Below are 14795 nucleotides of genomic sequence, written 5' to 3' on the forward strand. Positions count from 1 at the left end.
GGGAAAGTACAGGAGGTACAGGAATGTGGTTAGGTATAGTTATGTATGAATGGTGCTATGGTCTGAATGTCACCTCCATTTGTCACCTCCAAAATTCATATGTTGAAATCCTAATTGCCAGTGTGATGGTATCAGGAGGTGGGACATTAGGATGGTGATAAGATCATGAGGGTGGAGTCTACAAGAATGGGATTAGTGCTCTTAAAAAAGAGATCCAAGAGAGGGCCCCTGGGTGGCTTAGATGATTAAAGGGCTGGCTTTCGCTTTTGGTTCATATCATGTTCTCAGGGTCCTGGAATCAAACCCTGAGGCTCAAGTTGTACTCCTCAGCAGGGAGTCAGCTTGAGGATTATTCTGTCTTCCTCTGCTCCTGTGCTCTCATGCACTGTGCTCTCTCTCTCAAATAAATAAATAAATAGTGTTTTAAAAATAAAAATAAATAAGGGATCCCAGAGAGCCCTGTTACCACTTCCACCAAGTGAGGATTTTGCAGGAAGACAGCAGTCTGCACATAAAAAGGGTTGTCACCAGAACCAAACCATACTGGCAATCTGACCTTAGACTTCTAGCCTCCAGAACTACGAGAAATAAATTCCTATTGTTTATAAGCCATCCAGTCTATGGTATTCTGTTATAGCAGCTTCAATGGACCAAGACAAATGGCATCATGATATGCAGCAAAGGGTGTCCACATTATTCCCAATACATTGATTGTGCAACAGCAAGCTAATGGAGGATTTTGAGGAGCTCATTTTCTCGTCTTAACTATCTCTAGCATAGTGCAGCTTCTCTCTCTCTCTCTATGCCTGTGTCTCTGCCTCTCTGTATCTCTCAATAAAAAATAAATAAAATCTTAAAACAAGGAATGATTATGAAAGTTCTGATTTTTAAATTAATAAAACAGGGCAGCCCGGGTGGCTCAGTGGTTTAGCACCACCTTCAGCTCAGGGTGTGATCCTGGAGACCCGGAATCGAGTCCGGTGTCAGTCTTCCTGCATGGAAGCCTGCTTCTCCCTCTGCCTGTGTCTCTGCCTCTCTCTCTCTTTGTGTGTGTGTATGTGTGTGTGTGTCTCATGAATAAATAAATAAAATATTTTTTAAAATTAATTAATTAATTAATTAATAAAACAATGTACTATTAGAGACTAGGCTTAATAGAATTCATGAAAAATGCTAATGATAAAAATTGAGCATCACAAATGACCAATATACATATACATATCTAATGTATTCACTTAAAAGCTAATAACCACAAATTGAAATATGAAGGAATTATATTTTTTGGAATTATTTTTTGACAAATATGCTAATACATTAATGAATTCATCTTTATAATTTAACACCGTGTTAGCATGGCTAGGGTTTAAAAAAAAGAAACGCACTTTTTTTGTGGCAGAGAGTGCACAGGTATTTATGGGTCAGAGTGAAAAACTGAACGACCTCTTAAAGTGGAAGTATTCTCCACCTTGAACAACTGCTAGATCAAAAGGAACTCCATCCATACCTGTGAGGAGGGCTGTGGGTCAGCCAGTAAACCTGAATTTTGAGCTCAATGAAGTAAGAAAGATGTAAATTTGGGTTGTTCTCCCTGGGGAGGGAGTGGAAAGGATGAAGATGTGTACTCTGCAGGTCAAATGGTGCCCAGAGATGGACCAGGGCAAAACTATTAGCTTGTCCCCTTCCACAGTATGCAGTTGTAGATTGGAAGCAACTTGAAAGAGAGAATGTCCCAGCCCCTTGTAGCCATATGTTAGGTTCATGGAAAAGGAATATGAGTGCCTGCCTTAGTCTTCCAGGCTAAGGTTTTTTTTTTGTTGTTGTTGTTGTTTTGTTTTTTAACTTTTTTTTATTCATGAGAAACACAGAGAGAGAGGCAGAGACAAAAGCAGACTCTATGCAGGGAGCCTGGTGTGACACTCAATCCCCAGACTCCAGGATCACGCCCTGGGGTGAATGCAGGCACTAAACCACTGAGCCACCCAGGAACCCTTAGGCTAAAACTTTTAAAGCAGTCATTGTTCTCCTAGCTCCTAGCTTCCTTGATACGGATACCAAAAAGGAAGAAACTCAGTCCTTAATGACTGATAGGATGACAGTGGCCCCACAGAAACAAATACTCATATAAAAAATATTTAATTTTTTGCTCCAGAAAAATTTCAGGTTATATTTGTATAAGTTTTTAGTTTTTCCCACCTGATACATTGATATAGTGCCATTTGTAAATCAGTACAACTGTCTGGTGGGTAATCTGATAGTGAGTTTCATGATCCTTACAAAGGTATATCTATTTTAATAGATTTTTTAAAAGATTTTATTTATTTATTCATGAGAGACATAGAGGCAGAGGCAGAGACATAGGCAGAGGGAGAAGCAGGCTCCCTGTGGGGAGCCCGATGCAGGACTGAATCCCAGAACCCCAGGATCATTGTTCACAACATAGCTATTTACTGAAGAATAAGTTACAAACAACATAATTACCCTAAATTTGGGAATAATATCAAAATTACAATGCATCCATATAAAAGAATCTTCTGCAGACAAGGAAACCATGCTTTGGAGTACTGAAGAATAACTTTTCAGTTATCAAAATATAATAAATAAAAACAAGATATATAGCATTATGTATTATATTTTTCATTTTTGCAAGAAAGGAAAAGGGGAGGTCCATGAAAATTTTAAGCATTAGTGTCAAGGTGGTGAGATTATGCATACATGCACTTTATATATTATGGTGAACATATTTTCTGTAAGTAGTGTGATCCAAAGAGTTTCATTAATTTTTTTTATTATTTTAGTGGATTCAAATTTAGGGTCACTTTAAAGTACATATTCACTTCCATAAGCCCAATCAGAATCATAACTTAAAATTAGAACTGTTTGGGATCCCTGGGTGGCGCAGCGGTTTGGCGCCTGCCTTTGGCCCAGGGCGCCATCCTGGAGACCCGGGATCGAGTCCTATATCGGGCTCCCAGTGCATGGAGCCTGCTTCTCCCTCTGCCTGTGTCTCTGCCTCTCTCTCTCTCTCTGTGACTATCATAAAATAAAAAAATAAAAAATAAATAAAAAAAAATTAGAACTGTTTGATAGAAATGTTTCTAGTAATAATGTAAATATTCAGGTGACCTGAATTGTGTATAAACAATTATATATACTAGATACTTATTATCATCAATATATTCATGCTGATGCTGCTAATATATGATAGAACAATGAACAGCATTTCCTTAACACATGGTTAGAAATTATACTTTTTTAAATAAAAAAACAAAATCTTGGGGCACCTGAGTAATTCAGTCAATTAAGTGGCCGACTCTTGATCTCAGCTCAGATCTTGATCTCAGGATTATGAGTTCAAGCCCCATGTTGGGCTCCATGCTGGGCATAGAGCTTACTTAAAAAAAAAAAAAAAAAAAAAAAAAAAAAAAACAGAAACAAAAACTTGAGCAACCACAGAGGGAAAATATGCTTTCTAAAATGCATCATTTCAAAGGCCTTCTAAACTAATTCATAAAATACCAAAGAAAACATTTAAGCCAGAGGGGAAAAAAATGTACAATGCATGTGGTTTGACCAAGATAAGACTTTCCATCCCTGTGTGAAATATCTTACAATGCAAACTGACTTTTCCTTTGGGCAAGTCATTATCTCTGTGCTATTTGATTTCCAAAAGTATGTATTTTCCTCTTTGATTAGATTTTTAAAGAAAATTCTCAACAGTCAGTAGACTTGCTTACAGTTAGCACAGCACTTATCGGATAGTAGCTATTTAATATTTATTATGTCAATAAATATATTAATTAATGCCATTACAAAAAAATGCAGCTAAATCTCCAAAATTAGTGACAGATATATTTTCCTACCTTGTAACTAAAGCAATAATAATATTAAAATATGCATAATTTTTAAAAAATTTAATACATTTTAGCTTCCATTGATATGGTTATAACTTCTATAGTGCAAGAGAGATGTAATCAAAGACATCTGATTGTAGAAAGTTGTACAGAGGGTAGACAATTTGACCACAGGCTAAAGGGCCAGAGGGTAGAAGGAAGAATTAGCATTTAGAAATAGAGCAGCATCTTAGTGATTGATGGTCATGTACATCAATGAAAAGCTTTCATCAATGATGAAAGTTCACAGCCATGCCAACAAGTAGTGAATATAAATACTTTAAAAGCAGGGACTATGTCCTATGTCACTCTGTACTTCCAGTTCCTGTGTCAGCAATCTTTACAGAGTAAATGTGATACAAATTTTTATTAAAACTAATAAATAAATGACATTGAACAATTATATAACTCAAACAAATGAACTATACAATATATATCTTCCAAACATAGACAATCACCTGTAATCTTACCAAAATTTCAAGTAATTTTAGTTAAGTAGCACTTAAATTCAATTTTTATGTAGACTTCTAATAAATTGAATCCCTCTATACTTGTCATATTTTTCTTTTCTCTCTTGCTTGAGAGGTATTGATTTAGAGAAGCTTCAATGACAGCATAGTAAAAGAATATTCAATTTAAATGACTAAAGCCAGATTTTAATTATATTTCTTTTTGCTTATTTAAAAAAGAAGATATTCATGAATAAGTGTGCATATTTTTAATAAAAGCAAATTATATACATCTTTCAATATTATAATCATGATTTTATTAGATAGATTGATTTTATATCAAAATATCTATAAATGAATATAAGCACACATTGATTACATGAAGGAAAAACAACAGAATTTGTGAATGGGGGCTTGATCACAGTAACTCTCATATGAAATATTAGTTATGTAAGTTACATATTAGTCATATAAGTATAAAAAATATTTGCTATTGAACAAAAACTCTCAGATATTTCTTTAACCAGATTAAATAGTCCTTGGAGGTAGGAAATGTCATACAACTCTGAATCACTTACGGTATTGATGACTGGCTAATACAAGTAATAAGTAACACTAGGTGCCTGTTATTTTTTTATTGGTGCAAACTTGATCTTTACTAAAGATCAAAAGATTAAAGATGTGTGAAACTCAACTGTAAATGTGATATAGAACTACTTTTCTTAACCTAGCCAAAGTTTATCAGTCATGGAAGAGATTTTATGTAGATAATGGATATATAATATATTCTTAAATATAAATATTTGTTCACATAAAAAATAACAATCATGTGTGATTTATGTACCCGGTACCTTCAAAAGTTGGTTAAATAATAATGCAACTAAAACCAGCTAAAAGAGGAAAGGATATCAAAAGGCTTTTTTTCTATTCCCTAAATTGGGATTCTTGTTCTATTACTTTCTGCTTGTATCAATTATTCTTTTCTTTCCATGTCAGCCTTATCCTCAAACTGGCTTCCTTCAAGAAGCAAGTGATTTTAACAGATCCAGGCTTCCAGTTATATATCACATCATGAAAAAGGAAACCTCTGTTTCAATGTTCCAAGCAAGTTATCTGAAATTCAATTACATTAAACCAAACCTGAATCACTTGCTATGTGTAGGCCAATGTCCCACTGACACCATTATTCTATGCCTGGGATATATGAACACATCAGTGGTGGCAGGAGGCATAGGACTGTCACCAATGGTTTTAATCAAAAAGCTAAGGGAACAGTCATGCCTATTCAAACCACATCCTTACACAACAGGTGAAAGGTGGAAAGAATGTTACAGAGAAACCTCAAGATCCATTATAGCATTCAGAAGTAGCTGGTAAGATAATGGGAATACTCTGCTATTTGTGTGTTTACATATATAATTATTTAATGAAGAACACTGCGAGGCTAGTAGATTTTAAAATCAGTATTGGTGAGGTCATTGTGTCTTGTGTGTATGAATCCGTATTATTGCCATGATGTAGCCCCAACTGACTAAAACCTGAAGATAATAAGATTATAAAGTTGGGGGAGGGATTTTATTTGAAGGAGGGATAGCCAAGATACTAGAATGTATCACTCTTTCCTCACTCTTCCTACTGTTAATATTGGGTCTTATTGTTAAGTAAGCATTTCAAATATTATCATGTTTAAGAGTGGGATTTTACCACTAGTAGAGTAAAATTTTCTGGCTCTGATTTGCTCAATGAAAATTATGTAAAATTTATGAGGAAAATAACATTTTCAACATAAATATTATCATTTAATTCTCAGTTTATAGGCATTTACCTTTATTTTCATATCCAAGATTTCCTTTCATTGGGAAGCTGTGGAATACAAGATTTATGCCCTATAATCCTGGTCTCATTGTTTTTTCACAGAAAATCACAAAATAAAGTTCATCCCTAAAGAAGAATGGTTTTTAGTAAAGGTTACACAAAAAAAGCATAGTTCATAGAATTTAATTAAAATTGATACCAATAATGATAAAAAGTTGTGTGATTAGCAGTTGTGTGAGAAGAGCATAGGTAATAAGTTATCTGAATAGGCTGTTTGTTTATCTCAATGGCAAAACCAGGTAAGATATTACAAAAAAAAAAGAAAAGAAAAGAAAGAAAACTACATACCAGTAACCCTCATGAGCTTAAATGCAAAAATCCCCAACAAAACATTAGCAAGGTGAATCCAATAGTGGATAAAAAAGTCATAGACCACAACCAAGTGGTTCTTGCAGATATGCAAAGCTGGTTTAACATTTGAAGACCAACTAATGTCATCTATCACATCAACAGGCTAAAAAAGAAAACTCACATGATCATATTAATAGATGCAGAAACAGCAGTTAAGAAAATCCACAACCCATATATGAAAACATAAAGTAGGAATACAAAGGAACTTCCCAAATGTCATTAAAAAAAATACCACCAAAAAGCCTACAGTTAACATACTTAATGGTGAGAAACTCAAACCTTTCTAAGATCAACAAGTCTAGGATATCCCTTTTCATCACTCCTTTTCAACACTGAATGAGAAGTCCTAACACAATAAGACATATTTAAAAGAGGATTTAAAGCTTGTGTAGATTTTTTTTTTTAGGATTTTTACTTATTTATTCATGAGAGACACAGAGAGAGAGGCAGAGACATAGGCAGAGGTAGAAGCAGGCTCCCTACAGGGAGCCTCATGTAGGACTCCATCCGAGGACCCCCAGGATCATGACCTGAGCCAAAGGCAGACACTCAACCACTGAGCCCCTAATTAATATAGATTTAATTTGCTCTTCTCTTTCTAGTTTCATAGAAACTATTCAAACTATTTTTTTTCTCTTGAAATTTCTTCTTTGACCCATAGTTTATTTAAAAGTCTGTTACTCCATCTCCACATGGTTTGAGATTTTCTAATTATGTTACTAATTTCTAGTCTAATCTCATTATAAAATGAAAGAAAGACATTGTATTATTTCTATTCTTTTAAATGTTTTAAGTTGTGGGGGCACCTGGGTGATCCTGGTGGTTAAGTGTCCAACTCTTGATTTTAGCTCAGGTCATGACCTCAGGATCATGAGAATGAGCCCCATGTGGGTCTCTGTGCGGTCATGAAGCCTGCTTAAGATTCTCTCTCTCCCTCTGCCCCTCCCCCTACTCTCTCTCCCTCTTTAAAAAAAGAAAACAAGGTAAATTTTTTAAGTTGTGTTTTATGGTCCAGAATGTAGCCCTATCCTGATAAATGTTCTATGTGGCTTAAAAAGAATGATGTCAAATAATCCAGTTTATTAATTGTTGACTTCACCTATGCCCTTACTGCTTTATATATATATAAATATATATATATATATATATTTCTCATAAAGGAGTTTTGAAATCTTCAACTATGATAGTGTATTCATCTATTCCTCTTCGCAATTCTATTAGTTTTGGCCTCACACAATTTGGCCTTCTGTTAGTGACCAGTGATTTTCAACTAGAGAGCTAAGGTAATTGAATGGAGGAAAACAGTCATTTTGACTAATGTTCTGGGACAAATGGATATTTATATGCAGAAGCATGAAGCTAGATCCTTACCTCCCACCAAATACAAAAATTAACTCAAAATGAGTCATAAACCTGCCATCACTGTGCCCACCTAAAAAAAAAATGAGTCACAAACCCAAATATAGATAAAAGTATGAAACTCTTAGAAGAAAATACATGAGTAAATCTTCATGGTTTTGGGTTAGACTAAGACTTCTTAAATATTACAGAAAAACCATAGGTGAAGAGCAGATATAAATTGGACTTTATTTAAAAATGTGTTTCAAAAGACATTAATGAAATGAAAATCATCCTATAAAATGGGAAAAATATCTGTAATTACATAGCTGATTAAAGTATGTAGGACCTAGAATATAGAAAGAACTACAACTCTACAATAAAATACCAACAAGCAAAATTTAAAATGGGGAAAAAATCTGAAGAGACATTTTTCTAAGGAATATACACAACAATTTATACAAGTAGAAAATGTTAAAAAAAAACTAGAAAATGTTCAAAAATAGATAATGGTCATGGTTGCATATCTTTATCAATACACTAAAACACAGTGATTTGTACTTGAAAGGTTGAATATTATGGTATGGTATTTAATTTCACATGAATAAAAAATCCTGGTGGTCTTATCATTGGAAGATTATACAAACGTTATGTTTAGTTGGTCCAAGATAATTCCTTAGCGTTCTTTTCTTATTTTATTGTAGCAGGAGCTCTTAAATCATCTGATAGGAAATAGTTTATTACTAACATTTAGGACTGAATAGATGTAAAAATCAACTAAAATAAGAGAAATAATTACAAGCAAATTGTTTATGAGTCCCTTTAAAAGTAAATGAGTACACATATCTATTGGTAAGCCTAGGCCATAATAACATGTCTCATTGAGCAGTTGAGTTTAATCTTAGGAAGTCAGGTGGATTTTTTCTTTAAGTTTAGGTGCATATTGTTTCACCTGACCAGTGCTATTTATACTGATGACACATGAACCACTATTAACGCTCTTGTCTCACAAAAATAATTCAAATCAGTGATTGAACCCTGTTTAATAAATGTAAGCTAGGCCTCTAGAATAAAATTAGTCCATTTTCTTTCTTTCTTTCTTTCTTTCTTTCTTTCTTTTTCTTTCTTCTTTCTTTCTTTCTTTCTTTCTTTCTTCTTTCTTTCTTCTTTCTTTTCTTTCTTTCTTTCTTTCTTTTTTTCTCCCATTCTCCCTTTTTTCTTTCCTTATTTTTCTTTCTTTCTATTTAGGCCAGGATATTAATAAGTTCTGATTCAAATTTTCTTGTTATTTGTATTCTTGCTGTTGGAAAAGCAGCCCAAATTGTGCATATGAAAAAAGTTTATTATCTCTCTAGGTAGTAATCCTGAGTACTCTGTTAATTTGGAGATTTCCAGATGTAATTCCTAGGGAAACATAGTCCCCTGGTGAGATAGGGAGTTTTAATAAATGGAAATCTCTAATAACTGTAGCATAAACACAAGGCACGTTGCATGCCATAGTAGTCAACTGAAAGTCTGCTTTCCACTTAAGAATTAATACCCTGGTGAAGAATACACCATGCAATTTTTCACAACAGGGATAAACCAATTATCCATCATCAAGATTAGTAGATTCTCTTAGTAGAAATGAATAATTCCTGATAAGCAGACTGGAGGATCTCTGAAAAGAACAGACTGGCTACTGTGGTGAGAAAGCTCTTATAACAGTTGTTCCCCCTGGTGAGCTCAGCTATGCCCACAGGGTGGAATGCTTATAAAGAAGCATTCTGGTGATTTGTGGTGAGGATCCAATTATTACAAGATTGAAAGTTGGAGTTGATGGGAGAATAATTTCAGCACACACACACACACACAAACCTGTTGTAGAGATTTTCCCTTCCATATTATTTAATGAAACATAAATTAGGTGTTTATCAGGGGCACAAATGGAAGTAAATAGATTCAACAATCATAATGACAGGATTCAGAAAAATGTACAGATAAGTGGCTTCTTCACATGACAGGAAAGACTGAGGGGAGTTAAGGGTGTGATACACATGTCAACGTATAACACAACCTTGGAAAACCTTTTTAGGCAATTGTTAAGCTTCATTTAAATAAAATATAAAGATTTATAACAAAGTAAACAGAAAAAAAGGAATAGCACAGATCTCAGAACAAGACTATTTTTCTGTTATTGTGGATGGAAGCTTCTTATTTTGTGCCAATACTGTCCTGACTTGAAAGAGTTGATTTATCTGCCCTTAGCCCAAGATCATCTACTTCTAGACAATTTTTAAGACTCCTCAATTTGAGGTCTCAGAGCCTTACTAACTTGTAATAAATGGAATCTAAGGTTGATGTTATATTTCCAGATTTATAGGCTATCTATTTATCAATTCATATGAAGAGTGTCAATGGTCAAAGACATACCAAAAGAAACAACCCTGTTGTAATTAGGGCCAAAAGCAACTCATCAGATCAAAGAAATACAGGATTTATAAAATGTTGGCTAATTTGAATCTAAGAATACCGTTTTTCTTCCTACTTTTCTACTTTACTTGAACTTAAGGGTGATACAGAAAATGCATTTTTTTAATTAAAATTCAATGCCTGAGAAATGTTTCTTAATGATATTGCCAGAAAATATGCGAGCTTTTTTCATCAGACAGCTAGATTGGCATTTCCTAACAGAGTTAAAAGAGAATTCAAAAATACCTGAATCCAAATAAAGGAACTGTTTGTAAATTGCCTTGATAATAGTCATGATCTATTTTTCCCTAGATTTGTTGAGACATACTTGACATATTGTGTAAGTTTAAGGAGTACAATGTGTTGATTTGACACACATATATCGCAAAATGCAAAAACTTTACTGCTGTAAGGTTAGTTAACACTTCCATCACATCACAAAGTCTTGGAAGGATTTTGCAAAGCCAACAACACTCTGAAGGAAGGTTTCCAGATGAAATACAGGATTCTCAGTTAACTTTGAATCTCAGACAAACAACTCTTTTAGTATAAGTATTTCTCAAATATTACATGGGCATACTTTAAAACATTATTCATTGTTTATCTGAAATTCAGTTATCCGAGTATCTTTTCTTTTTCTTCCTAAATTTCTCAATTCTCTGAAAGATTGGCTGTTGGATTAAATGCCCCAACTTAACTTTTCCCACTCTCTGTGTTCTTCAGCCAGAGTTTTCCACAGCATTTAAACTACCAGAAGCTGTAGTGAGACCAGCCTCATTACTCTAGCTCACCCAAAATTAGTCTCTCAGGTAGAAAGCAAGAAAGAAACTGTGGTATAGCAGATTATAAGGAGCAAACAATACACCCAGCACACTTTAACTTGAGCTTTCTCACAGAATACATTGTTACCTATTTAGATCTTAAAGTATCAGTAATACTGCACACCATTTCTACAGAGCTATTGAATGAAGTATTTGTGATTTCCTTCATGCAGAAAGATCAGATCATTTACAGTTACACAAGTAACCAGCAATTTGAGTGCTAAGTCTTGCCACACTGTGAAAGACCATTTCTACTACTGTGCATTACAATCCCAGTTCCCAGCTGTAGGGGCTAATATCCGGGTCCAAACACCACTAACTGATTTGATAACAGCCTAAACTTTCAATTCTGACTTCAAAGTACCTTTTCATTCTGTCAACTGGCACAAACTCAAGTGTGTGTGTGTGTGTGTGTGTGTGTGTCTGTGTGTGTGTGTATCTCACATCCTTTTGCATCGTTTCTTGTTTGCAGCAGAGAGTTCTGCATCAACTTATTGTCCTACTTAGCATTTTAACTTTAGGTCTGTCCAGCACCATTGTAGGTCCATGGAATATCATAGAATCTGATACATAGTAGAAATGCACCTTACATTTACCCAAAAGTTGGTGAAATAAAATTAAGAAGACTCAAAAACACTGAATCAATGGATTAATTTTATAGCCTCATGATATATATATATTTAAATGTTTTATCAAATACAATGACTTACTGACCATGACTAACCAAATCTTTAAATAATTGAATATTTATATTTAAAATTATTCTATCACTATATTGCACTAAAATTACACCTAATTAATAACTAAGATGGCGAACAATTATCACATTTATTTTTCTAGCTGTCATTTACAATGAAATGAAATTGCTGTTCAGGTATCAAGCTTTATATTAATACTTCTTTTATTTTTTTTCATTATTGACATATCTGCTGCAAATGTTTTCTTTGACTATTTGGGTTTTTTTTTTTCTTTTTATGTCTGTTTGCTTATAAAATATATACAAGAATACAATGGTTCACCATTCTATGCATCTTGGCAAAAGCAGTCATGTAACCATCATCATAATCAAGATAATTTCACAATCAAAGGAATTCCCTCCTGTTACTATTCTGTAATCAATCCCACCCTTATACTAACTCCTGACAAAATTCATCCTTTCTGCAATTCCTATAGTTGCCTCTCCTTAAAAACTTATTTATTATTTATTATTTATTTATTTATTTATTTATTTATTTATTTATTTTAAAGATTTTATTCATTTATTCATGAGAGACAGAGTGGGGGGGGATGCGAGGGAGAGGCTGGGACACAGGCAGAGGGAGAAGCAGGCTCTGTGCAAGGAGCCCGTTGTGGGACTTGATTCTTGGTCCCTGGGCCGAAGGCAGGCACCAAACCACTGAGCCACCCAGGGATCCCTAAAAACTTTTTTAAATTTTAAACTGTATTTAGACTTAAAAGTATAAAAATAAGAGAGATGCTCCCCGTGAGGAGTCTGCTTCTCCCTCTGACTATGTCTCTACCTCTCTGTATGTCTCTCATGAATGAATAAATAAAATCTTAAAAAAGAAGAAAGTTGCTATATATTCCTTATTCATCTTCCCCCAAAGTTAACATCCTACATAATTTTGTAAAATTTTCAGAACCAATATCAAAATTAAAGACTATTTTGGAATTTCATCAGTTTTTCCACCACTTTTTTTCCCATGCTCCAGGATCTCATTCAAAATCCCACACTGTATTTGTTCACTTTTATTTTCCTTAGTCTTCTGCAATCGGTAATTGTTCTTGATTAGATCTTTGTTTCATCATCTTAAGACTTCCAAAGTGCAATAACTAGTTATTTTGCTGAATGTTCCTCAAATTAGATTTGTTTGGAGTTCTCACAGTATTGGACTAAAATATTTTTCCAGGGGGCCACAAAAACTATGTATCCTTCTTAATGCATCATGTTATATTTTATCACCAGGTAATTACTGGTGATGTTGGTTTCAATCAATTAGTTAATAAGGTTTCTGCCAAGATTATCCTCTCTAAAGTTAATGTCTTTTCTCTATAGTTACTAAATATCTTGGGACAGACACAAATCCTTATTAGACTTTGAAATGGGTTTATATTGGCTGACAAAGTCTAGTTCGAGTTTTTTATGTGTAATTTATAGTTTGCTAGGTGAAAACTGCCTCTAGATATATGCATAAACAGGACCTACATTTCTCTGGATTAAATTTCATATCAGTTTGTCAATTCTTTTATATGGCTTCACTATTTTTAGAAATTTTATAATTCAATTTTATAATATGAATATATTGAATATATGAATATGAAATAATCCAAATCTTAAAACTCTATGAGGTTTTTTTAAAGAGTTAAAAAGTCAATCTCAATTCAAATTTATATAGTTTAAACTAACATTAACTTCAAGATAAACTCTTTGATTTGTAAGAATTAATTACTTTACCGATGTTACCTATAGATTTAAAGATTGACCAAGAAATTTGTTTTTAATCAAAACTTAAAGCAAATGTTATATAAGTGAATCTGTTTCAGTCTTTATGGAGAGTTAAAAATAGAGGTAGCATAAAATGGATAGAGTTGTTAAAAAAAAGAAATATATGTTTTCCATGAAAATTTTCTGATCCAGCTTCACCTTAAATCTGTTATACTGTAAATTTCCATAATATTTAATATGAATATATCAAACAACAAGCTACATTTCTATTCATCATTCTCTGTCTTACATGATTTTGAACCCTTTTAATGATCTTGCTAGTTCAAAGTGAATTTATTCTCATTTTCTCTGAGGTTACTACTTTAAGAATTATTCTCTCTTGGGGCACCTGGGTGGTTCAATCAGTGAAGTATCTGCCTTCAGCTCAGGTCATGATCCCAGGATACTGGGATCAAGCCCCAGTCAGGCTCCCTGCTCAGTTGAGAGCTTACTTCTCCTTCTGCCCCTCCCAATCTCTCTCTCTCTCTCTCTCAAAGAAACAAATAAAATATATAAAAAAATAATTCTCTCTTATTTTTAAATAGTTTTATTTCCACCTGCCTCTAACCACTCTGACACTTGAATGAGGCTAGAGGTCACACTACTTGCTGTGATAAAACCAATTGCACACAACTCTACACATATATAATGTGCAGGTAGTTATAGGTAATTTCCACAGGTAATTATCTATCACATTCTCCTTTTCCTCAATTGCCCATTTAGCAAAATACCAGATTCTTCTAAAAATAATAAAACACTTTTTTTGGTCTATTTATTTTATCTGGTTGAATTCTGCTTTATAGAGACAAAAATCACAGCATAATCTTGGACTTCCAACCTCCATAATAGTGAAAACTAATTTTTGTTGTTTATATGCTACCCAATATATGGTTATTGTCATAGTAGTCCAAATTGACTAAAGCATTCCAGTAAAGATCTACATATGGCAAATAAGCATTATGAAAGAATGCCCCATATCATATGTCATTAAGGAAATGCAAATTAAAACAAATTTGGGACACCACTACACACATAGAATGACATAAGCTAAAGCACTGACAACACCAAATGTTGACAAGAATGTGGAGCAACCAAAATTCTTGTATTGCTGGTGGGAATGCAAAATGGTACACTT

This window comes from Nyctereutes procyonoides, unplaced genomic scaffold (assembly GCF_905146905.1).
Source record: "Nyctereutes procyonoides isolate TBG_1078 unplaced genomic scaffold, NYPRO_anot_genome, whole genome shotgun sequence".
Taxonomy (NCBI): Eukaryota; Metazoa; Chordata; class Mammalia; order Carnivora; family Canidae; genus Nyctereutes; species Nyctereutes procyonoides.